The sequence below is a fragment of the Mauremys reevesii genome, linkage group 2, assembly GCF_016161935.1.
Source record: "Mauremys reevesii isolate NIE-2019 linkage group 2, ASM1616193v1, whole genome shotgun sequence".
Taxonomy (NCBI): Eukaryota; Metazoa; Chordata; order Testudines; family Geoemydidae; genus Mauremys; species Mauremys reevesii.
In genome coordinates, this window is record NC_052624.1 from 143,950,409 (window position 1) to 143,974,479 (window position 24,071).

Consider the following 24,071-nt stretch of genomic DNA (forward strand, 5'->3'; position numbering starts at 1 on the left):
GGGAAGCCTGAACAAGCAGCATGGAGGCAGGTAAGCTGGGGCGCGGAGGGGGAGGGGACGTGCGGCTGGCTCAGCAGCTCCCGGTCCCAGACCGCGGCTCCCTCCAGCCCAGCGCCGGCCGGGAGTCGGGCCGCGGCTGCGGCCGAGCGGCTGGGCCCCGGTGCCGGCCCGGGAGTCTGGTCGAGCGGCTGCCGCCGAGCGGCTGGGCCCCGGTGCCGGCCCGGGGAGTCGGGCCGAGCAGCTGCCGCTGAGCGGTGCCTGCTCTGGTCCGGCCGGGCTCAGGGAGTTGGGCCCCGCGGTGCCGGTCGTGGTCCTGGCAGAGTGGACCCGGTCCCCAGGCAGTGTGGTAAGGGGGCAGGGAGGGGGTGGGTTGTGGGGGGGTGGATAGGGTCAGGGCATTCAGAGGGCAGGGAACAGGGGATTGAATGGGGGCAAGGGTCCCGGGAGCAGTCAGGAAAGAGCAGGGTTGGATGAGGTGGTGGGGGCACTCAGGGACAGCGAGCAGGGGTCGTTGTAGGGGGTAGGGGTTCTGGGGGGCCATGGAGACTGAGAGGAGGGGTTGGGTGGTGGCAAGGGGCAGTCAGGGGACAGAGAAGGGGGGGATGGGTCAGGGGTCTCGGAGTGTGTATATCAAGGAACATGAGGGGTTGGATGGGGCACGACCCCCCCCCCCGGAGGGGGGGGGGAAGGAGGGAACCCGTTGTTAAAATTTTGGAGGGAGGAGGGAACCGGTTGTTAAAAATTTGGCAGCTCATCACTGCTCAAAGGCCTTCGTGGAAGCACACAGCCTGTTCAAATTCAATAATTCTCCACAGGATCGGAAACGTATCCTGATACCAGCATTCAGGTCTCTTTTAGCATCATCAAGCATTGTGGCATAGAAGAGATTAAACAAGAGTGAATGTATTACACAGCCCTGGTTAATACCCTTTCTGATAGGAAATGGGTCAGACAGAACACAATCTATTCAGGCTCATCCGAGCAGTCCATCACGAAATAGCCTCAGAATGCTGATGATTTTTTTTCTGGCCAAAAATCAATTACTCAATAATTGCCAATTCCCAGGTCTACTAATAGTGTCAAATGCTTTAGTCAGGTCAGTAAAAACAGAGTAAAGGTCATGTCAATGTTCTCTGCATTTCTTCTGCAGCTGAAGAGTTACAAATATCATGTCTGTTGTTCCTCTCATTGGCCTAAAACCACATTGTGACTCTGGTAGCACGTGATTAGCAATATTGTGTAGCAGATGATCAAAGAGTACTCTTGTCAGAACCTTTCAGGGCTGGTGGGTAACAAGATACCACAATAGTTACCACAGTTGGACTTTTCCTCTTGCTTATGATGACTATGGTGTCTTCGAAGTGTTGCAGTACATCTTCAGTATTCCATATATTGAGAAATAGTCCATGCAGTTGCCTCATCAGGATCTCACCTCCATCCTTGACTATTTCTGCCTTCAGATCCAGAAGCCTGCAGTTCTCCATGGCATTGATTGCAGTGCTGACTTCATCATGGGATGGGGCTGCATCTTGCCTGATCCATGACTCTTATTAGTGGATGCAAGCCACAAACATCTGTTAAGAACCAGACTAACACGGCTACCCCTCTGATTCTTATTAGTGCTTCATCTATGACGTTGGACAGTGTGTACAAAAGATCACTGAGAAGCTATCACCATCTAGGAAAGATTTCTCCATTATCAGTGAGTACTATAACTAGACTCAAATACAATGTATAATTGTTGTATCAATTTCATAGAATACTTAACTCTTTTTACAGTGTGATCATTGGTGTCTTTGGCAGATACAGAAGAAAAAACAGTGGTGATGGTGCTAGCAAAGGGCTAATTCTGGTTTCAGAAATGTCTTCAGCATTGTCTGCCACATCCCTAACATGTTTCTAGCTGACTTTAGGGCAATGCTTTATGGATGATGTTCTGAGGTGCTGAAGGGTCTCTTCCTCTGCTTATGCTTTTCTGATATATTGTAGATGACATAGCAAGGATCAATATCTTGATCAAACAAGGATTCACTTCTTATACCTTAATCTAAGTCTCATGGGGTAGAGGTGGAAGTTGTTTTCTGTAGATAGTGATCTCCAGATGAAGATGTGAAATTGTAGCAGAAGCAGAGAAAATTCTCTTATGCCCAGTCCTCCAGAACACCTTGAGTGTAACTGATGTTGCTGCTTGTTGATGCTTGCAGACCTGATTGTTTACGTGAGTGCATGTGACTTGCTCTTCCCCACCGACTGCAGGATTGAGTGTTAACAGAGTGTTTTTTTTACCTTTTTTTATCACATTAATTGCAGAATTGAATGTTCTTAATTAGGTTTTCTTACTCTCAAGTGGTTAGGTAAGGGTTAACAAATGTTTTAGCAATTGCCATAGTTCATTGCGTGTTTAAGCACTGGAATAAATTACCTAGGGAGGTTGTGGAATCTCCATCATTGGAGATTTTTAAGAGCAGGTTAGACAAACATCTGTCAGGAATGGTCTAGATAATACTTAGTCCTGCCACGAGTGCAGGGAACTGGACTAGATGACCTCTTGAGGTCCCTTCCAGTCCTAGGATTCTATGATTGTTGCTAGTTTGAATGTAATGTTAAAGCGTGGCGCACCTGGGAAATATTTCACTGCAACTGTCATAAGAAGATTATAAATAGTTAAATGGGAGTGAGATGGATGAAGAAAAATCAGCCTGAGGAAGGAAAGTCACATGGTGACTCTATCTCAGCCCACTGAAGTCCCCAGTCAGTATACAGTAGGACTTGTGTTAACTGTTAGAAATAGCTAGCTTAGAGTCAGGGAAATGATTTTATGATTGTCTTTTGGTGTTAAATAAAGATTTGAAGGAAGATCTAGATGAGGGGTCTCAAACACGTGCTTTGTCAGTAACTATGACAACACAGTTACAGAATTCTACCTTGTTAGTATACTGTCAAATGATGCTACTATAGACAAGGAATTGACAAGTCATATCGACAAAGCCAGTTCATCATTTGGCTGACTGCCAGGCAGAGTTTGGTAGCAACATGTTATTAAGCTTCCAATAAAGTTAAAAGTCTATAAAGAGGTTGTCCTGTGCAAATTGTGATGTGTATGAGACCTGGACCTGCTATAGGTATCATATTAAGGTTCTAGATGAGTTCCATTTATGACAGCTATATGCCATACTTTGCATGAAATAGCAATATAAAATTACCAATAATGAGGTTCTGGAACATAGTCACTCCACACACATCGAAGCATTGCTTGTCTCATAACAGTTAGGCTGAGCTTGTCATGTGTTGAGGATAGTGGACACCAGAATGCCAAAACAGTTGCTGTATGGTGAACTAAAAGTGAGCAACCACATATGATGTTGCCAAAAGAAACAATTCAAGGACACCCTTGAAACAGAGCTATATTGATGACAGCTGGGAGTTTATAATTGGAGATATACCAATCTCCTAGAACTGGAAGGAACCTTAAAAGGTCATTGAGTCCAGCCCCAAATACTGATTTTACCCCAGATCCCTAAATGGACCCCTTGAGGATTGAACTCACAACCCTGGGTTTAGCAGGCCAATACTCAAACCACTGAGCCGTCCATCCCCCCTACTTGGTAGCAATAGATAGATCACACTGGAAAGCAGTAGTCAACTGGGGAGTTACCCAGTTCAAGATTAACCACCATTATGGATCTTGAGGCACAGAGGCTGAGTTGTAAACAGCAGCAGACTCAGCAGACACACAGACTGTAATCCCCTCCTCGGCATCAAGCTACCTGTACACTTCATGCAGAAAGGACTAATGCTTGCCCTTTTTTCTTTTTAGCCTCAGCCATATTCACAAGATGCAGTACCATCGTCAGCATCATCTTCATTCACAAAGAACAACAGCAGCTGCTCATATGGTATTTGGAACATTACTTTTATTTTCTTATACAGGAAGTCTGTGGAATTCCCCCAGCCAGGAATAAACCTACTCTGGTTCAGAAAATGATTGACAAGTGGGAGGGTAAAGCTAAGTTAACAATGATCAGATCCACACAGTGTGAGCTTGCCACACAAATGGATCCGCTGTTCAATGCTCTACAGCTTCCCCATGGCTTGAAAGAAGGTACTTTATAACTAAAGCAGGGCAAAGAGTAGATTTTTTTTTCTGGCGGTTCTGAAAAAACAAGCAAATGAACAAAATAGTTCATGGTGAACCAAATCCATTTTTTGTCAGAATTTTCCACAAAATGAAGACTCCCACTTTGGGTTGAAAGAAGCATTTCAATTGACCCAAAATGTTTTATTTTCAGGCATTTTTAAAAGGCTAGATACATAAAATGGCTGAAGAAGGAGCCCCTCTTCCCTGTTTTATGAATCTAGTTCTTCCACAAATATATATATTTAGCAGCAACTATTTGGTGAGTGTTTTCTCAAATTTGAAAACAGTTCTGGTTTCACCAAAACTGCAGTTGTTGGCTTGACTTGATCTGTAAGAGTAGGAACTATGGGTATGCAGGAAGGACAGGAGAATAACGGGCACAGTAGAATCTTCTAAGGAATAAGTCACTGTACTAGCAATGGCATCGGCTTCTGCCACTTACAGGTCTGTGTTGCAGTCAGTGTTTTCTAGCAACCATTCTCTGACCACAGATTTTATTAGATACTGGTCTATAAAGAAAACTAGTGCATATGGGGTAGATTTGACATCTCTGTCTATTCTTTTTGCATCTGATGTAAAGGAGCATGTCAGGATAGCAGGGAGGAATGGCCAGAGTGTACTTTAGTCCTTAGGGACTATTGTCAGCTGGTAAAGGTTAGAGCAGCTCACAGGCTGTTCTACCGGCAGCACAACTAGGAACTGACCAGAAAATCAGGGAAGCTGTAGCCAACCTCCTCATACCTGTTCCTTCTGGTGCTTTGCCAGACATATACTCAGTAAAATAGTGTGGCCATTTTTTTCCATACATCAGCCTACCCCAAGGCTAAGCAATCTTTTCCAACAGAGATACACTTTGCCTTGATGAACCCCTGTAAGACACTGAAAATCATTCATTTCCATACTATCGTTTAAATGCAGTAAATAATAATAAAGTCATGCTGGCCTGATCTTGCCTGTTTAGCTTTTGTATTTCTAAGTTGTCCACCAACAGGTGCACATTGTGAATTTATCTTTAGCACAATAGGAGATATAACAGACCTGAGATCTAGATGACTAACCAGATATTGTAGAGAATCTAACATGTTTTCAGGTGAATCTCACCAAGTTTATGTCCCAAGTGTAGCCCTGCTGAAAACACACTCTGATTATTTTTTGTGTGTTTCTAAAATGCCCATTCCCACGGTATCTCGAAGCTTTTACATACATTTTTCATGGACAAAGAATGCTCCCTCCCAGGAGCCATAGCTCACCACCTTCTCATCTCTTCCTTTGTATCCTCATTGAATCAGATGGTGCTGTTTAGAATACATTATATAGTCTGGCAGCAGTAAACTGCTCTTAAAAGCCCATTCATTGCTTGCACTATGTGGTGCCCAGGTTCAATTTTATGTCTTCCTTTCCTTTACTGGATACCTGTATTTTCCAAATAGAGATAACAACTGGTGATAGCAGCTTGTTTTGTTCACTCTATCCAGCTGATTATATGCTGTCTGTCAGGAGTTAGCAACTGTTTGTCTTCTCGCTTTGCCCCATGTGGCACCCAGCCAATGCCAATCAGTGATGGGGAGTAGGCTGGGTCATACCCCAAAGTCTGTGCTAGTCTCTGGAGTAACACGCAGCAAGTCAAAATGGGATTATGAACCTCTCCCCTTCTAATCAGGCACTCTAATGGCCCACACCATTTACAGACATTTAAAAAAATCCCCAGGTTTATACTGACTTGAAAAAAGAAAATTTGTATTCAATATTTGCATTTTGACTGAGTGCACTTGGGGAATGCTTTTTTAATCATCTGATCCTATGGCCACAAAACCTTAGCATTATTGAAAAGTACAGTAGCAATGAGGAGAAAAGAGAGAGATTGCCTAAGGTACCTCAAAGAAAGGAGATAATGTTACAAATTTATACATGAAATTAACTATAAATATATAAAATTCTTCCAACACAGAAGCTTGCAAGTATCCTCAGCAGCACTGGAGCTAAAGGTGGAATTTAAGATTCAACTTTTATTGTCTTTGCTTTTGTGGGTACAAAATCCTTAACTGCTCCTTAATGTGGTTTTATAATGATTTAGTAATCCTCCCCAAAAGGAAAAACAGTTATGCTAATGCATAACAGTCAAATGTCTCCAAATGTTTTCACTGTTGTGGTAAGTAATTAGTCTTCTGTAGTCATAGCTAATTATACATACATGTAGCTACCAGAAAGAATTACTTTATCTGGCTTATAGTAATTAGGGGAGAACCCTGAACAAACAAAGCAAATTCACGAAAGGATTTTTTTCAGTTTGTAGATGTGTGAAATGTTACAAATAATTATTGATAAAATTAATTAATTTTGTTGAATCCTGAAAGCGAAGGACTTTTCACGAGCTGTGGTGCTATTGACTTTTGTGATTTAATTTAATTGATCTTTGTTGACTTAGTAGTTATTGGTGTTGTAGGTGTAAAAAGGACCACCTTTGTGCAAATGTGTGTGTGAGTAGCTTACAAACTCACAAAGCAAAATGGATGGGCTGTGAGAGCAACTGGCTGTTGGCTCAACAGAATGGTTATGAGGGTATATATCCTTAACAAGCCTAAGGATTTGGTTTAACAACATCTCTCACTTAAGAACTATAAAATGTTTAATGAGACATAAATTAATTAAACACTTTTTAAATCCAGGGGGTTTATAGACAAATAGTGTTATATAATAAAAACTATGTAGCAACGGTGAACAGAGAGGCAGAATTCAGGCTGCACAGACAACCTGAATTCTGGAATTTTCAAACACAAAGTGCTTGACTTCATAATCTTAATAACATACTTTTAACAGTTTTTCTGGTAATTGTTTGTTTTTCTGTGCAATTGCTTAGATTTTTTAAAAATATTAAACGAATTCTGTTCTGTGCAGCTATGATGTCCCACATCTTTCCCCATGAGCACCAGGTGTGTAACCTAAACCATCAGCACTGTAGCACAGATGTGTGCCATTTGAGCTAGAGGGCTATAATTACTGTAGCTGGCAGCAGGAGTAAGCTGATATCCTCAGTGGACCAGCCACTAGAGGAAGATACAACTGACAAAGTAGGTCACATATGTATGACCATTTTACAGAAAGCGTAAATAAGTACCATTCGGAAAGTTCTTTCTGAGAGGCAGTGTGGCTGAGCCTACCATATACATTCGTGTTCTATTCCTATTTGTGTAACCTCTTAAAAGGGTAGGAGTCCTTGTTCCATAGTGAAGGTTGTGAAAGGTACAATGAACGTACAATAACTATGGATAACTAGCTTGAAAATGTCACTCTTAAACAGGGCCGGCTCTAACATTTTTGCCGCCCCAAGCGAAAACAAAGAGCGCCGCCCTACCCGCCGAGCGTCGCGTCGCCCCAGTCCCCACCTCCCCGAGCGTCGCGTCGCCCAAGTCCCCGCCCCCCCGAGCGTCGCGCCGCCCAAGTCCCCTGCCCCCCCAAGCGTCGCATCGCACCGCCCAAGTCCCTGCCCACCCGAGCACCATGCCACTGAAGCCCACCCCCGCCGAGCGCCTTGCCGCCCAAGTCTCCGCCCCCCCAGCACAGCACCACACCTCCCAAGCCCTGCCTCCCCTCAGCACCGCCCGGCCGAACCAAAAAAAACAAAAACAAACCCCGAGTGCCACCCCCTCCCAAGGTGCCACCCCAAGCACGTGCTTGGTAGGCTGGTGTCTGGAGCCGGCCCTGCTCTTAAAGCTCCAATTCTGCAAATTCTTTAAGCATTTGAGTTGTTCCATTGACGTCAATGGGATTGTTCACACACTTAAGGCTAAGTGCATGCAGACATGTTTACAGGATTGGGGCCTAATATTCCAACAAGAATAGGTTAACTGAAAATAACTAAAAGGAATAACCAGAGTATATGTCCCTATAAAATTGTGAAACCTTTTAAACCTTTTCTCACTATCATTCTTCAATGCTTGGCTGAGACAGACAAACACAGATTTAGTGAAACATGGTTGGCAAAAACAGATGTTTCCTAAGCAATATAACAATGTTAATGCAGCCCAAATCCCTGCTTCTTAAGTTACTGTACTGCTTCACCTTTTAGAGATGGAGGTTTTATAAGAGGCATGTTTTTTTTTTTTTACTTAAAAATCAAGTTCACAGAAGAACAGGGAAAAAAATCCAACCCAAACCTATTGTATCTAACAATCAGAAGTCAGTGGTGATTATTGTTCATGAATGCCCAAATATACTTCTGGTAGCTGAACTGATGTCTTCCATAAGTAGCCTAATACATAAGTGTTTTATTAGTCAATATGCTATTGTGACTTTCCTTCCTAATACATTCACATTTCATAAGCAGCATTAAAAACTTTTTCCCCTCAAAAGAGCAAACAGTAACTTTTCTTCTTCTTAACTACAGATGATTAAATACAGAAGCAATTTTATAAATAAATTGGTTGCCAAAAGATATTTTGGAGTTTAGTTTTAGTCTCCCTGAAAACCCTAGTTTCAAAGAGAATTAATGTTTCTGATGAGTAGAATCTCTAAAAGATTCCTAAGGCCTGTCTGAACCACGGGAGGCTACCCTTCTTCACCCTACAACTCTTTTCTCAGGTCTTTGTATGCAAAGAAGCCTGCATTTATTATCAATGGAATTAAGAGTGAAGTTGGAAGCAAGAGTGCAGTAGCCTGATATTCAGGGCAGCCTCACAGCGGAAAGCTTTATAGAGAGGTAATACTATATTTGGTGTGTTGCCACACTGTGGGCTTAATCTTAAGGAGCACCAGAGCAGTGCATGATTTATCTGAGGTAAAACGTGTGGGGTGGCTTTATGTCACTTTTCAACATTTCCCTGGTCCTGAGGGTTGTGTGATGAAACATGGACTATCAGGGTTAGAAGGGACCTCAGGAGGTCATCTAGTCCAACCCCCTGCTCAAAGCAGGACCAATCCCCGGATGTCAATTCACCACATAGAAAAAAACTTAGAACAGGTTCATGGCTGCTTTAAAGAGTATATCTATGTGGTAATGAGACGTATGATTGCAGCTTAGGAATGGTGCATCTGTGCTAGCTTTAATCTAGCTAGCCTGGCTAAAACAGCAGTGAATCTATGGCAGTATGGGCTTCAGTGCAGGCTGTACAAACACTCTGGGGACCCTAGGAATGTGCTCAGGTTGCTAGCCAGTGCTGAAGCACATGCTGCCATTGCTTCACTGCTATTTTTTAGGCAAGCTAGCCTGGTATGACAACCTGAAATCACATTTCCAGTAGCAGTATATCCTACTAGCAAGTACCGGTAACAGTTTCCACATGAGCAATTATTCAGGCCAGGGATAGTGGGAGGGCAGTGCTTTCTTATGCACTTGCTGACTCAGGGCAGGAAGGAGGAAATGGCATAGATCTAGTTATGCTGGCTCTATGCCAGCCCATTTAGAGCAGTTGAAGATTTCCTTGTGTTGCCAGAGCAGCACAAAGAGGCATTAGAGTGGATCAAAATATGGACCATCATGTTCTCTTCCAACTCAGATCAGCTTATTTTATGTGTTAGGCACCCTTTGTATATAGATTGAAAAATGAGCCATTTAACAGGGATGTGCATAGAACAGCTTAATAAACCAATTCACATTTGTTTTACTGAGCTGGATGGCACCTAGCTCTTTTATTAAGGTTACATGTCTAGCCCAGTGTAATGTACAGAAAAAACAAGAATTTATCCACTGAAGTCATCTTGTTGCTTTTTTATGTTGAGGCTGCGTTTTAGTGCATTTATATATTGTTTTGAATAAAATTGATTTTTTTTCTCTCTCCCCTACTTCCAGATCTCCTAGTTCCCAGTACTGTGATTTCACCCAAAGATTTTTTTTTCCTTTCATGCAGATCAGGGGACTGATACTCCACTTCATTACACCACTATTATACACATGTCCATGAGAGAAATATCAGCCCCATGCATCTAAAACTTAAGCTACCTCCGGGCAGATCTTCAGCTGAAGTCTATGGAGCTCTGACAGTTCATACCAGCTGAATACGTACTACTTTGTTTTTCCACCTCTGTTGTCTACGTGCCCCTCATACGCTTCAGTCTTGTCATAAATGTTGACTGGAGACTTTGCCGATGAACTTATACTACAATTTCCCATTCTGTGCCTACACCCTCCCGACAAGACGTGCACATATATAATCAACCTGGCCATTCTCGTGTCCTCATTCTGTTCCTATCATCTGCATTCTGAGCTAACCAAAGTTTATCTGAAGAACATTCTTAGTTGTTGACTAAGTTGGCTAACTATAATAGATTAACCTTGTCCTAACCTACCTCATCTTGAATGACAATTTCAAGATTGAACTCTGCACAGCCAGAGAAATGGCAAGATTCAACTAAATGAAACCTTAAATGGAAAAAAAAATATTCTGACTACATCATTCAGATACTTATTACTTATAAAAGAAAAAAAAGTAGGTCTAGACAAATTAAAAAACAAACAAACAAGCAGAGCCCAACAACTCTGAAATGCCAAAGCCTGAGGAGTTTGGCTGCTATTAAAAGGAATATCAAATAGGAGGAAGAACCAAGAAAATATTCAAGGCCAAAGAGCAGCTGTTCAATGCTACTGGAATTGAGGCTTTTAAAAACGTTGTCCGACATCCAAGATTAGACCTCTGACACATATGTCTATAGACTACAACCAAACTGTTAGTTTAGAGAAAGAGAAACAAATCTGCTTTTCATCTGCATTGCATTGATAGTTCATCTCATGGTATTGACAGATATTTGAGAAAGACAACCAATAAATGCGAAATAGCAAATAACAATAATAAATAAATGTAATTAATTGACTAGCATGGCAAAGAAAGCACAGGATCCAGTACCATGTCCTCAGGCAAGAGCCAAAGGGCAACTCTCATTGGTAATAAATATAATTGACTGTCATATGTGGAAGGTAAACAAAGCAAGCAGAGGATTCAAGAAGCCTACAAGGTGTTGAATGTGCCCCTGGCATTTAAAGCTACCCAGGACAAAACACTAGAAAATAAACTGTTGCTAACTCTGTAACTGATGTCACCTATTATGCATATTTTATAATTCTCTCTCTATCTTTCTCCACGGTATACTGCAGATTTTCCAAGTCTTTACAGGACTAAGGAAGAAAATCGTAATAAATGGTATAAAAAGGAAATGAAAATACATTAACTGGAACAATAGGGGGATAGAGTAGATGCCCACAACATTAATATTGGCTACTGCTTTTGCCCCTGCAGTTTTGCATCACAGTTCACGGTGGACAGAAATGATAGTGTTTAGACTTGCAAACCAGGTAGATATGTATGCATCCAAGGTGAAATACATCCCTGTGGAGAGGCCCAGCAACCACTTTATGTGCCATTTAAATCCCAGTATTGCCTATTTTGTGGGCTTAAGTGGGATTTCAGTGGGACATAAGTCTCATGCTGGCCCTCTGCAAAAGGGTGAATTTCATTTACAGAGAATTTCACCTACAGTTAATGTTGAGCACAAAATGACAGATACAAAGCACAGGGTTAAGCCCCTTTTAAAAAATGTCACATAATAGATATGTGCTATCTATGATCCTACAACTCATTTCATCCCTGGTACATACTCTATATTGCCAGTAGATCAATCTTGGACTTAAATAACAATATTCTATTTTTTTTTTCTGTTGAAAGGTAGATTATTCTATTCGCTGGAATCCTTGGCCACTTTTTTGCCATTTAAACTTCTTTTTGATAATAGAAATGAGAACTAAAATGGCTGTTATCTAAAAGAAAATGATGGAAAACATCCTTGACCCTGGAAAATCAGAATCTTGCTCTACACTACTGAGCAAGGAAAGAAGCATTTGTGGCTTCATTTAAGGGAAGTCAAATATAGGGGCATAGAGCCAAGAATGTCTCTAAGGGCTTGATGATAATGAGACAAATAATCAGAACAATGATTACAATAATATATATCAAGTAACATTCCAGGAAATATATATAAGATCCATTACTAATAGCAATTAGGACTCAAAATGATAACAATCCAGTGTGCCATCATTACAGGCCTTGCCAATAACTCTCCTATAAGAAATAAATAGCTACTTATAGGTTATCCTGATTCCCTTCTCTGTGAAAAGACTTCATGGAACCAGAGGTGGATTAAGAGTTTTTGGGGTCCGAGGCACAAAGAACATTATGCCCCCACCACACTCTGGAGGGTAGGGAACCCCAGAACAGGGGCCATGGCCCCATCCACATTTTACATGAGTGTAGCCCTGGGCAGGCGCAGAGGGGCAGTGGCATTGGCAGGCATTGCTCTTCACGGCCAGGGAGCTGATAATGTCATCACCTCCCCTGCTATGAAGTGCAGCCCCTGCTAGCAGTGCCAGCCTCTTCCCAGTGGGGGAGGACTACGGTGGACCTTAGTCCCCTTGTCACCATGAGGCCCTTCCCCCCTGCTCCTCCTCTCCCCCTGAGGCCCCTAAGAGATATCCAGGGAGCCTGGGCCACTGTGGGGAGCCACAAACCTTCCATCTGCTCTGGGCGGTGCACCCTGGGGGGTGGAAACATGGGCCAGGGACTGCTCTCAGGCCCCCTGCTCAGGAAAAGTGGAGGGGCCAGGGATCCTCACAGTGGCCTGGCTCCCTGGGTGGCTCTTACCTCGACCTGGCTCCAGCTTCCAGCCTGACTAGGGAGTGTGGCCTGGGGGAATAGGAGGAGCAGGGGACAGGGCCCTGTAGGAAAGAGGAAGTGCAGGACAGGGTCATGGTTCCAGCGCTGGTGGTTCTCTCTCCTTCTACACAGCATCTGGCACTTCTGGGGCCCCCAAATTGGCCAGGGCCCCTGGACACAGGCCCCAAGGGCTCTTGCATTAATTTGTCACTGCATGGAACTATTGTCTTCTATCTCCCTGCCTTTGCAGCACTATTATTATGCAGTGAGATAATATGGTGTAGACTCTCAGTCCTTGGTCTGACTTGAATCTTTGCTATGAGATGACAGAGAATGTTCTCTGAATTAGGATATACCTGTAGGTAGCCTGTTATCATTTCAGCTAGTAGGCTATCACTGCAAGAGGACAACAAGTAATGTCTTTATGTTATCACACCATGACATTACTTGGTGCCAGGGGAAACAATGATCAAGCTGCCATTATAAATGATCCTGAACAAATTTGTATTCTGCTGAGAAGGTGGGTTATCTTCTTTTTTGAGACTCTGCAAATGTATGTACTTCTTCAAAGATCCTTCCTGATGCTGCACAAAAAATGCATTTGTGGGTAATATAACTTTTATGAGCTGCAGAAACACACCAAATTAGATGCATTCAAGAAAACAGCACCCAATGCAATTTACTTGTTTGCACAATTTAGTGCTACATCCAACAAGTATTCTTAAGGATTGCATATTTCTGATTCATTTGCCTTGTTATTGAAGCAAAAAGTCTAAATATTATTTGACCATTATCAATCTTCTATTAAAAGTTTACTTTTATTAAAATTGTTCAGCTCAGAATTTGATCATTATTTAAGGGGTCTAGTATTATCTTAGAGATCAATTTAACTTCTTCCTGTCAAACAGCAACTAACTAGGGGTGAACAAAATGGGTTGGATATAGTAAGAAACCTCTAGAAGGGAGAATTTTATCCAGATTGAAAACTTTAAGGCCATGATACATCATTTTAGTCCATCTTACTTAGCAAAGCACTACCTCTTTATACACCCCATCATGCAGTCTTCCCCTCTATTACCTCCCGTCCATCTCTTCTTCCTCTGCCTATCTCAATGTTGCATACACACAGACCCACTCACCCACCCACCATTTCTGCACTCCACAGCAGATCAATCAATTATGGGGCAGATACTCGTGTGGTCTAAATTGCCATAGTTCCATTGAAGTTAATGGAGCTATGACAGTTTACATCAGGTGAACATCTGCTTTTATGAAAAAAAGGTTAAACCTTGCTTTCTCTAACCAAACAAAATAGAGTATCCTGCCACTTTAAAGCACATCCATCTCTGTGCAGAGCTTTTCAGCACCCTAGCTTAAGGTAGAGAATCCAAACTAGAACTTTTCTCAGCCTGATCCAAAAATACCACCAGGAAGCAGATGATGGCACAAAGACATGAGGAGGCTGAAGGGAAAAACTCAGACTTGCAGATGGAAGCAGGACCAAAGAATTCTGAGGGGAGACTGCTGGGTGAGGAAAGTGGACAGTGGAAGCATGTGACTAAGAGAACAAGGCAGAGGAAAAGATGGGCTAGTGAAGGAGAAACAGAGCTCAGGAACAGGTTTGCAGAGTTGGAAAATGAAGAAGGGGCACAGCAGGTGGTCACTGAAGGTGAGAGGGCAAGGAAAAAGAAAAGAGCAGCTAGTCCTATAGGAAGAGGGGAAGAGTCAATGGAGATAACACCAAATATGAGTCCCAGGAGGATACGGGATGGCTTGTGGAGGATTGCAAGGGACAATAAAAATCAAGAAAACTTGCAGCCAGAGGGAACAGGGGATAGTCCAGAGAATCACACCATCACCAGGAAAAGGCAGGTCTACGTGATTGGGGACTCCCTACTGAGAAGAATAAACAGGCTTGTAACTAGAGCTGATCCGGAGAACAGAAGGGTGTGCTGTCTGCCGGATGCTAAGATACAGGATGTGGCCCTGAGGCTGAAAAGGATCCTCACGGGAGCGGGAAAGAATCTGCTGATTGTCCTTCATATGGGAACAAATGATAAAGCTAGATTCTCGCTGGAACTTATCAAGGGAGACTATGCCAGGCTGGAGAAGATGCTTAAGGAAATCGAGGCTCAGGTGATCTTCAGTGGGATTCTGCCTGTTCCTAGAGAAGGGCAACAAAGGTGTGACAAGATTATGGTGATCAACAGATGGCTCAGGCAGTGGTTCTATAAGGAGGGCTTTGGGATGTACGGCCACTGGAAAGCATTCATGGACAGAGGACTGTTCTCTCGGGACGGACTTCACCTGAGTAAAGAGGGAAATAGACTTTTAGGATGGAGGCTGGCACAACTGATTAAGAGAGCTTTAACTAGGAATTTGGGGGAGATGGTTGGGAGATGTCCAGGTAATCTCCACGCCAGAATTTAACATTGAGAGAGAAGAAAACAAAGTAAGAAAGGATACAGCTGTGGGCATGAGAATGGACATAAGGAGGAAAGGTACTGTAGATACCAGTCTAATGGTGATACTGGTGATAGAATGTCTGTGCCTAATCAAGTAAAGAATGTCATTGAAGCCAAATGGCAAAAATTAAGATGTTTGTACACTACTGCGAGGAGCCTAGGTAACAAAATGGGGGAATTAGAGCTACTGGTGCAGGAAGTGAAACCAGATATTAAAGAGATAACAGAAACATGGTGGAATATTAGTCGTGACTGGAGTATAGGTATTGAAGGGTATGTGCTGTTTAGGAAAGACAGAAATAAAGGCAAAGGTGGTGGAGTAGCATTGTATATCAATGATGAGGTTAACTGTAAAGAAATAAGTGATAGAACGGGTAAGACAGAGTCTGTCTGGGCAAAAATCACATTGGGAAAGAAAGCTACTAGAGCCTCCCCTGAGATAGTGCTTGAGGTGTGCTACAGACCACCGGGGTCTGATATGGATATGGATAGAGACCTCTTTAATGTTTTTAATCAAGTAAATACTAATGGGAATTGTGTGATCATGAGAGACTTTAACTTCACAGATATAGACTGGAGGACAAGTGCTAGTAATAATAATAGGGCTCAGATTTTCCTGGATGCAATAGCTGATGGATTCCTTCACCAAGTAGTTGAAGAATAAACAAGAGGGGATGCCATCTTAGATTTGGTTTTGGTGAGTAGTGAGGACCTCATAGAAGAAATGGTTGTAGGGGACAACCTTGGTTTGAGTGATCATGAGCTAATTCAGTTCAAACTAGATGGAAGGCTAAACAAAAATAGATCTGGGACTAGGGTTTTTTATTTCAAAAGGGCTAAATATAAAGAATTAAGGAAATAGGGAAGTGGATTGGACTGAAGAACTTGTGGATCTAAAGGTGGAGGAGGCCTGGAATTACTTCAAGTCAAAGTTGCAGAAACTATCAGAAGCCTGCATCCCAAGAAAGGGGAAAAAATTCATAGGCAGGAGTTGTAGACCAAGCTGGATTAGCAAGCATCTCAGAGAGGTGGTTAAGGAAAAGCAGAAAGCCTACAAGGAGTGGAAGATGGGAGGGATTAGCAAGGAAAGCTATCTTATTGAGGACAGAACATGTAGGGATAAAGTGAGAAAGGCCAAAAGCCATGTAGAGTTGGACCTTGCAAAGGGAATTAAAACCAACAGTAAAAGGTTCTATAGCCATATAAATAAGAAGAAAACAAAGAAAGAAGAAGTGGGACCGCTAAACACTGAGGATGGAGTGGAGGTTAAGGATAATCTAGGCATTGACCAATATCTAAACAAATAATTTGCCTCAGTCTTTAGTCTGAGACTAATGAGGGGCTTAGGGATAATGGTAGGATGACAAATGGGAATGAGGATATGGAGGTAGATATTACCACATCCAAGGTAGAAGCCAAACTCGAACATCTTAATGGAACTAAATCAGGGGACCCAGATTATCTTCATCGAAGAATATTAAAGGAACTGGCACATGAAATTGCAAGCCCATTAGCAAGAATTTTTAATGAATCAGTAAACTCAGGGGTTGTATTGTACAACTGGAGAATTGATAACATAGTTCCTATTTTTAAGAAAGGGGGGAAAAAGTGATCTGAGTAACTATAGGCCTGTTAGTTTGACATCTGTAGTATGCAAGGACTTGGAAAAAATTTTGAAGGAGAAAGTTATTAAGGACATTGAGGTCAATGGTAATTGGGACAAAATACAACATGGTTTTACAATAGGTAGATCATGCCAAATCAACCTGATCTCCTTCTTTGAGAAGGTAAGACTTTTTAGACAAAGGAAACTCAGTGGATCTAATTTACCTCGATTTCAGTAAGGCATTTGATACGGTTCCACATGGGAAATTATTAGCTAAATTGGAAAAGATGGGGATCAATATGAAAATTGAAAGGTGGATAAGGAACTTGTTAAAGGGGAGACTACAACGGGTCATACTGAAAGGTGAACTGTCAGGCTGGAAGGAGGTTACTAGTGGAGTTCTGCAGGGATCGGTTTTGGGACCAATCTTATTTAATCTTTTTGTTACTGACCTTGGCACAAAAAGTGGGAGTGTGCTAATAAAGTTTGCGGATGACACAAAGCTGGGAGGTATTGCCAATACAGAGAATGACCAGGATATCATACAGGAAGATCTGGATGACCTTGTAAACTGGAGTAATAGTAATAGGATGAAATTTAATAGTGAAAAGTGCAAGGTCATGCATTTAGGGATTAATAACAAGAATTTTAGTTATAAATTGGGGACACATCAGTTGGAAGTAACAGAGGAGGAGAAGGACCTCGGAGTATTGGTTGATCACAGGATGACTATGAGCCGCCAATGTGATATGGCTGTGAAAAAAGCTAATGTGGTTTTGGGATGCATCAGGCGAGGTATTTCCAGTAAAGATAAGAAGGTGTTAGTACTATTATACAAGGCACTGGTGAAACCTTATCTGGAATATTGTGTGCAGTTCTGGTCTCCCGTGTTTAAGAAGGATGAATTCAAACTGGAACAGGTACAGAGAAGGGCTACTAGGATGATCCGAGGAATGGAAAACCTGTCTTATGAAAGGAGACTCAAAGAGCTTGGCTTGTTTAGCCTAACCAAAAGAAGGCTGAGGGGAGATATGATTGCTCTTTATAAATATATCAGAGGGATAAATATCAGGGAGGGAGAGGAATTATTTAAGCATAGTACCAATGTGGACACAAGAACAAATGGATATAAACTGCCTATCAGGAAGTTTAAACTTGAAATTAGATGAAGGTTTCTAACCATTAGAGGAACAAAGTTCTGGAACAGCCTTCCAAGGGGAGTAGTGGGGGCAAAAGACATATCTGGCTTCAAAACGAAGCTTGATAAGTTTATGGAAGGGATGGTATGGTGGGATAGCCTAATTTTGGCAATTAAATCATCTTTGATTATTAGCAGGTAAATATGCCCAGTGGTATGATGGGATGCTAGATGGGGTGGGATCTGAGTTACTACAGACAATTCTTTCCTGGGTGCTGGCTGGTGAGTCTTTCCCACATGCTCAGGGTTTACCTGATCACCATATTTGGGGTCGGGAAGGAATTTTCCTCCAGGGAAGATTGGCAGAGGCCCTGGTGGTTTTTCGCCTTCCTCTGCAGCATGGGGCACGGGTCACTTGCTGGAGGATTCTTTGCACCTTGAGGTTTTTAAACCACAATTTGAGGACTTCAATAACTCAGGCATAGGTTAGGGGGTTGTTACAGGAGTGGGTGGGTGAGATTCTGTGGCCTGCATTGTGCAGGAGGTCAGACTAGATGATCATAATGGTCCCTTCTGACCTTAAAGTCTATGAGTCTATGAATGTCCACTTTTATGAAAAAACGTTTAAACCTTGCTTTCTCTAACCAAACAAAATAGAGTATCCTGCCACTTTAAAGCACACCCATCTCTGTGCAGAGCTTTTCAGCACCCTAGCTTAAGGTAGAGAATCCAAACTAGAACTTTTCTCAGCCTGATTCAAAAATACCACCAAGAAACAGATGGCTCAGTTTTGCTTCAGTCAGGGCCATAACTACTGATATGATAAGAATTTTGTCAGACACAATTCTCCAAATAACCTGAGACCATGGAGATTGACAGGCTTCAAGGTGCCAGAAAGCTCCTGGAGAATTTTAGGCTATCATCTTCTCAGAAGCTGAGAAGAAGAGAAAAGACTAAGAAAAATTACGTAGAATCCACTAGCACGGACATAAAACCCTTCAGCACCCCCCGAGTTACTGGAAAAACCTTCTGTCATAGGTTTCACCCCCACTCTAAACTTTAGGGTACAGATGTGGGGACCTGAATGAACACCTCTAAGCTTAACTACCAGCTTAGATCTGGTCTCGCTGCCACCATCCAGATTTCTGAGTTATCTGGAAAACTCTGTCTTCCCCCCAAAACCTTCCCCTCCCTGGGTAGCCTTGAGAGACTCCTCCACCAAGTCCCTGGTGAACACTGATCCAAATCCCTTGGATCTTAAAACAAGGAAGAATTACTCCTTCCCCCTCCCTTTTTCCCCCCACCAATCCCTGGTGAGTCCGGTTCTTAAAAAGAAGGCTTTTAATTAAAGAAAAGAAAGGTAAAAGAAAAAAACCTCTGGGAGACAGCATACAAGCTGATCTTACAGACAACAGATTTAAAACACAGTATGTTGCCCTGGGCAAAAACCTTAGTACACACAAGAATACCCAAATTTAATTACTCCCCTAATTGCACAAAGACAAGTTACAAAAGAAAATAAACATAAACCTATTTATTCCTTTCTAAAACTTACTACTCTGATAAGAGGCTGGTTCCTTGATCTTTTTCACTCTAAACAAAGGAAACTTCCCTCCTTCCTTTTGAAACATCTTGTTCCCCCATTGGTTCCTCTGATCAGGGGTCAGCTAGGCTAGGTGAACTTCTTAACCCTTTACAGGTAAAAGAGGCATTCACCCTTAACTATCTGTTTATGACACCTGCCCTTTGTCAGTGAGGGACAAGATATAAGTCCACTCCTAAGGACAAAGAGTCCAAAAGGATGGATGTAATCGAGAGAAGGATTTATACCTCCACTTCTCTGCAAATGTGCATCATGAACCAGCAAACATTGCTCTCTACGTATGACTTTGTGAATTGGGCAGTGGGCATGCCTGAGTTCACGGACGTGCTGCCAGAACCTTCCAGGGAAGGGTATATAGAATTCATTGTGGAAGTCTGTATGGTAGCCAAGACCTCATTGCAGTCAGCTCTGGATGCGGCAAATGCTGGGACCAGAATTATGGCATCAGCTGTGACCATGAGGCGAGCCTCAGGGCTCCAGAATTCAGACATTGCACTCATTGTGCAACAGACCATTGAGGACTTACTGTTTGATGGCTGGGTTTTGTTTTCAGAAATAAATTAAATAAATAAATAAATAATCTAAAAAGAAGAAACCCTGCACTCTTTTAAATACTGCTGAGCTACTTCACATATTTTGAGACTATACACTACAGCTGTCATAACTATAAAGGAAAGGGTAATCCTCCTGTATACAATACTATAAAATCCCTCCTGTCCAGAGTTCACCAAAATCCTTTTACCTATAAAAGGTTAAGAAGCTCAGGAAACCTAGCTGACACCTGACCCAAAGGACCAATAAGGGGACAAAATACTTTCAAATCTTGTAGGGGATGGGGGGAAGGCTTTTGTTTGTGCTCTTTGTTTTGGTGGTGTTCGCTCTTGGGACTAAGAGGGACCGGACATCAATCTATGTTCTCCAAATCTTTCTGAACAAGTCTCTCATATTTCAAACTTGTAAGTAACAGCCAGGCAAGGCGTATTAGTTTATCTTTGTTTTCTCAACTTGTGCGTGTTCCCTTTGCTAGAGGGAGGTATCCCTGTTTTGTTGTAACTTTGAAACTAAGGCTCGAGGGGGTTCCTCTGGGCTCTTTGAATCTGATTACCTGTAAAGTTATTTTCCATCCTGATTTTACAGAAATGATTTTTACCTTTTATTTTTAATAAAATCCTTCTTTTAAGAACCTGACTGATTTTTCCATTGTCCCAAGACCCAGGGGTTCAGGTCTTTGATCACTTTGAACCAATTGGTTAGGATATTATTCTCAAGCCTCCCCAGGAAAGGGGATGTAAGGGCGTGGGGGGATATTTTGGGGGAAGAGGAACTCCAAGTGGTCCTTTCCCTGTTTCTTGTTAAATCACTTGGTGGTGGCAGCATTCCAGGTTTTAACCTAAGCTGATAGAAATAAGCTTAGGGGGCTTTCATGCAGGTCCCTACATCTATACTCTAGAGTTCAGAGTGGGGAAGGAACCCTGGCAATAGCTGTGAAGAGAGACCACTACAGTGATCGGTAGCAACAGCATCAGTACCACCCACACATTTTTTGGGACAGTCCTCCCTTCCTGTAAGGCAAGGGAACTACTCCCAGAAGGACCACAGATCCCAGAGGAGAATGTCCTCTGTTTCTGGGTTTAACAAGCCAGCTCCAGCAAGCTCCCATTTTGACTTGTGTCCAAGTCAGTGAGCAGCGGTGACCTATCCTTCTCTGTGCCCTCTGTTTGGGGACAGACAGATTCATTTCTATATTGTTTTGGACTCAGTTACCATCTGGAGACCGGTCCTAAGCACCATCAGATCAGGTTATGCCAGGGGTCGGCAACCTTTCAGAAGTGCTGTGCTGAGTGTTCATTTATTCACTCTAATGTAAGGTTTTGCATGCCAGTAATACATTTTAACAGTTTTAGAAGGTCTCTTTCTATAAGTCTATAATATATATCTAAACTATTGTTCTATGTAAGGTTTTTTAAATGTTTAAGAAGCTTCATTTAAAATTAAATTAAAATGCAGAGCCCCCCGGACCAGTGGCCAGGACCTGGGCAGTGTGTGTGCCACTGAAAATCAGCTTGCGTGCTGCCTTCGGCATGCATGCCATAGGTTGCCTACCCCTGGGTTATGCCATACTTTTCCTCTCCATCTCTCCTCCGCTACCTTTACCCTGTCTCTCTTCAGGATTGCCAAACAAGACATTGCTCTTTGAGCAAGTTCATTCTCTACTGACTCTAGGGCTGTAGAAAAAGTTCCCCTGCAGCATTGGGGACAGGGGTTCTTTTTTCGGTATTTCCTGGTTCCCAAGCCCAAGGGAGAGATGAGAACTATCCTTGACTACCTCAGTCTTAACAAATATGCTAGACATATGAGATTCTGGATGGTCACACTGAAAACTATCCTCTGTGTCTTAAATCACAATGACGGGTTTGCTGTCCTGGTCTTTCAGGACTCTTCTTTCCACATAGAAATCCTTCCAAGTCACAAGAGTTCCTCAGGTTTGTCATGGCTGGCCAGCACTACCAGTACACTGAGCTACCTTCTGGCCTGTCTTCTGCTTCCATGTTTTTTACCAAGTGCATGATTGTGATAATAGCATACTTCAGGAAGAGAGGAGTTCATATTTTCCCTGTATATAGATGATTGGTTACTGAAAGTCCAGAGAAGAAGTCATTTGTCATGTCCACTTCACACTATGCCTACTCAATCATCTAGGTCTCATCCTAAACTGCGGAAAGTCATTATTGGGTCCAAGTTCATTGGTGCCCAGCTAGACTCTATTATTTAAAGAGCATTTCTACTGATGGAGTGATTCGACGTAATTCACCACCTATGTCTGGAGATGAAGTCTCAACTTTCAACTACAGCCCGAGTATGCTTGAGATTGCTTGCCCATATGGTTGCATGCATGCATAGAGTCCAATATCCTGTCTGTGCTTATGCCCTCTTCACATGTGGCTGAGGTCAGTCTACCATCCAAATTGTCATCCCTTGGACAGACTGGTTTGACTTCTTCTGCCAATCCTGGGATGACTTATGGTGTTGGATGGTTCAGGGCAATGTCTGCAAGGGTATTCCCTTTAGTCAGTCCCCACCAGCCAGGCCTATTGTCACTGATACCTCCTTAACAGGTTGAGGAGTGCAACTGGGATCACTGAAAGTTCAAGGCCTGTGGTCAGAACAAGAAGTTTCTCTGCATATCAGTGTGCTGGAGCTTCATGACATCTACAATGCCTGTCAGGCACTTCAGGATTACATCAGGGTTTCAGCAGTGCAAATCCTTATTGACATTGCCACCATGATATATTACATGAACAGACAGTGGGGAGCACACTCCAACGTGCTGTTCAGTATTGCATCAGGCCACTGTGGACGATCGTTTACCTGGGATCCAGAATCACCTGGCAGATCACCTTAGCAGAAATTTCTCCCTGAATCACAGTGGTTTCTGAAGCGTAGCATTAAGTGGTCCATTTTTGCTGTTTGGGGCATCCTGACAATCGACCAGTTCATCATGAGAAAAAACAGAAAATGCCAGCTGTTTCATTCCTGAGTGGTTCTCAATCTGGGGTCCTTGACCAATGCTTTTCACCTGAGCTGGGAATTGTCACTCCTGTTTGATTTTCCTTCAATTCTGATCATCTTGCAGGTCTTTCTCAAGCCAAAATTGTACCATGCCAGGCTCATTATCATTTTTCCAGTGTGGCCCAGACAATGCTGTTCTCCAACCTTTTTATGTTATTGGTTTGACTTCCCATATCCCTTTCTCTTCACCACAACCTCCTGACTCATCATCACAGTTAGACTTTTCATCCAGCACTGAGCTCCCTGCATCTCACAGTGTGGATGCTGGATGGTTAGATAAGGAGGAAGAGGAGGAACAATGTTTGACCAGCAAGTCATGCTCAATAGTAGGACTCCCTCCACGAGGGGAACCTATTCGGCCAACTGGAGGCAGTTGTTGATATGGTTGTTAGCCCAGGAAGTTCATCCAAAGCTGGCTGGTATCCTTGGAGTACTAGTTACATCTTCAGTCTTCAGGCCCCATGCTTAGTTCACTGAGAGTACCCCTGGCAGTGATTTTGACATTTAATCTGCCCATCCATGGGAAGTTGGTGTTTTCCAATCCTTCCTGTCTTGTGTCCAGCAGGGAGTTCAGCACAAAGGAAGGAAAAGAGATGACTAGGAGGAGATGCTGCAGAGAAAACCTCACTGCCTCCTCCAATTGCATAGGACTGTGGACAAGACTAGAAGTAGCTGAGGTGAGAGTTTCAAACCCATCAGTGGGATAGTTAGCAACCGAGCAGGGGGAGGGAGGAAAAAAAACAAACCCTTCCCTTACAAAGTCTCTATTTAGCAGTGTATACTATTTTAGTTTCCCTTTTCCTCCTTTCTGTGTAAGCTTTTCCTTGTCCCCTCAGAGCCCCTCCTTCAGTATTGTAATGGCTTTTTTCTATGAAACAGCTGTAATGAGCCTTAACTAGCCCTTCTATACCTACC

At 42.7% G+C, this 24,071-nt stretch overlaps 1 long non-coding RNA gene across 2 annotated transcripts in view; it reads left to right on the top strand.

The window, feature by feature from the left end:
- Positions 1–1,607: 1,607 nt before the first annotated feature.
- LOC120398943 overlaps positions 1,608–24,071 on the top strand; it is a 28,161-nt gene continuing 5,697 nt past the window's right edge. Inside the window, exons 1-4 of one of the 2 annotated variants that reach the window (XR_005594841.1) lie at positions 1,608–1,702; positions 3,818–3,896; positions 8,717–8,834; positions 9,982–11,291. This is a non-coding gene — a long non-coding RNA (uncharacterized LOC120398943). Of the gene's footprint in view, positions 1,703–3,817; positions 3,897–8,716; positions 8,835–9,981; positions 11,292–24,071 lie in introns of those variants that run through there. The other variant, XR_005594840.1, reaches the window with a different exon arrangement.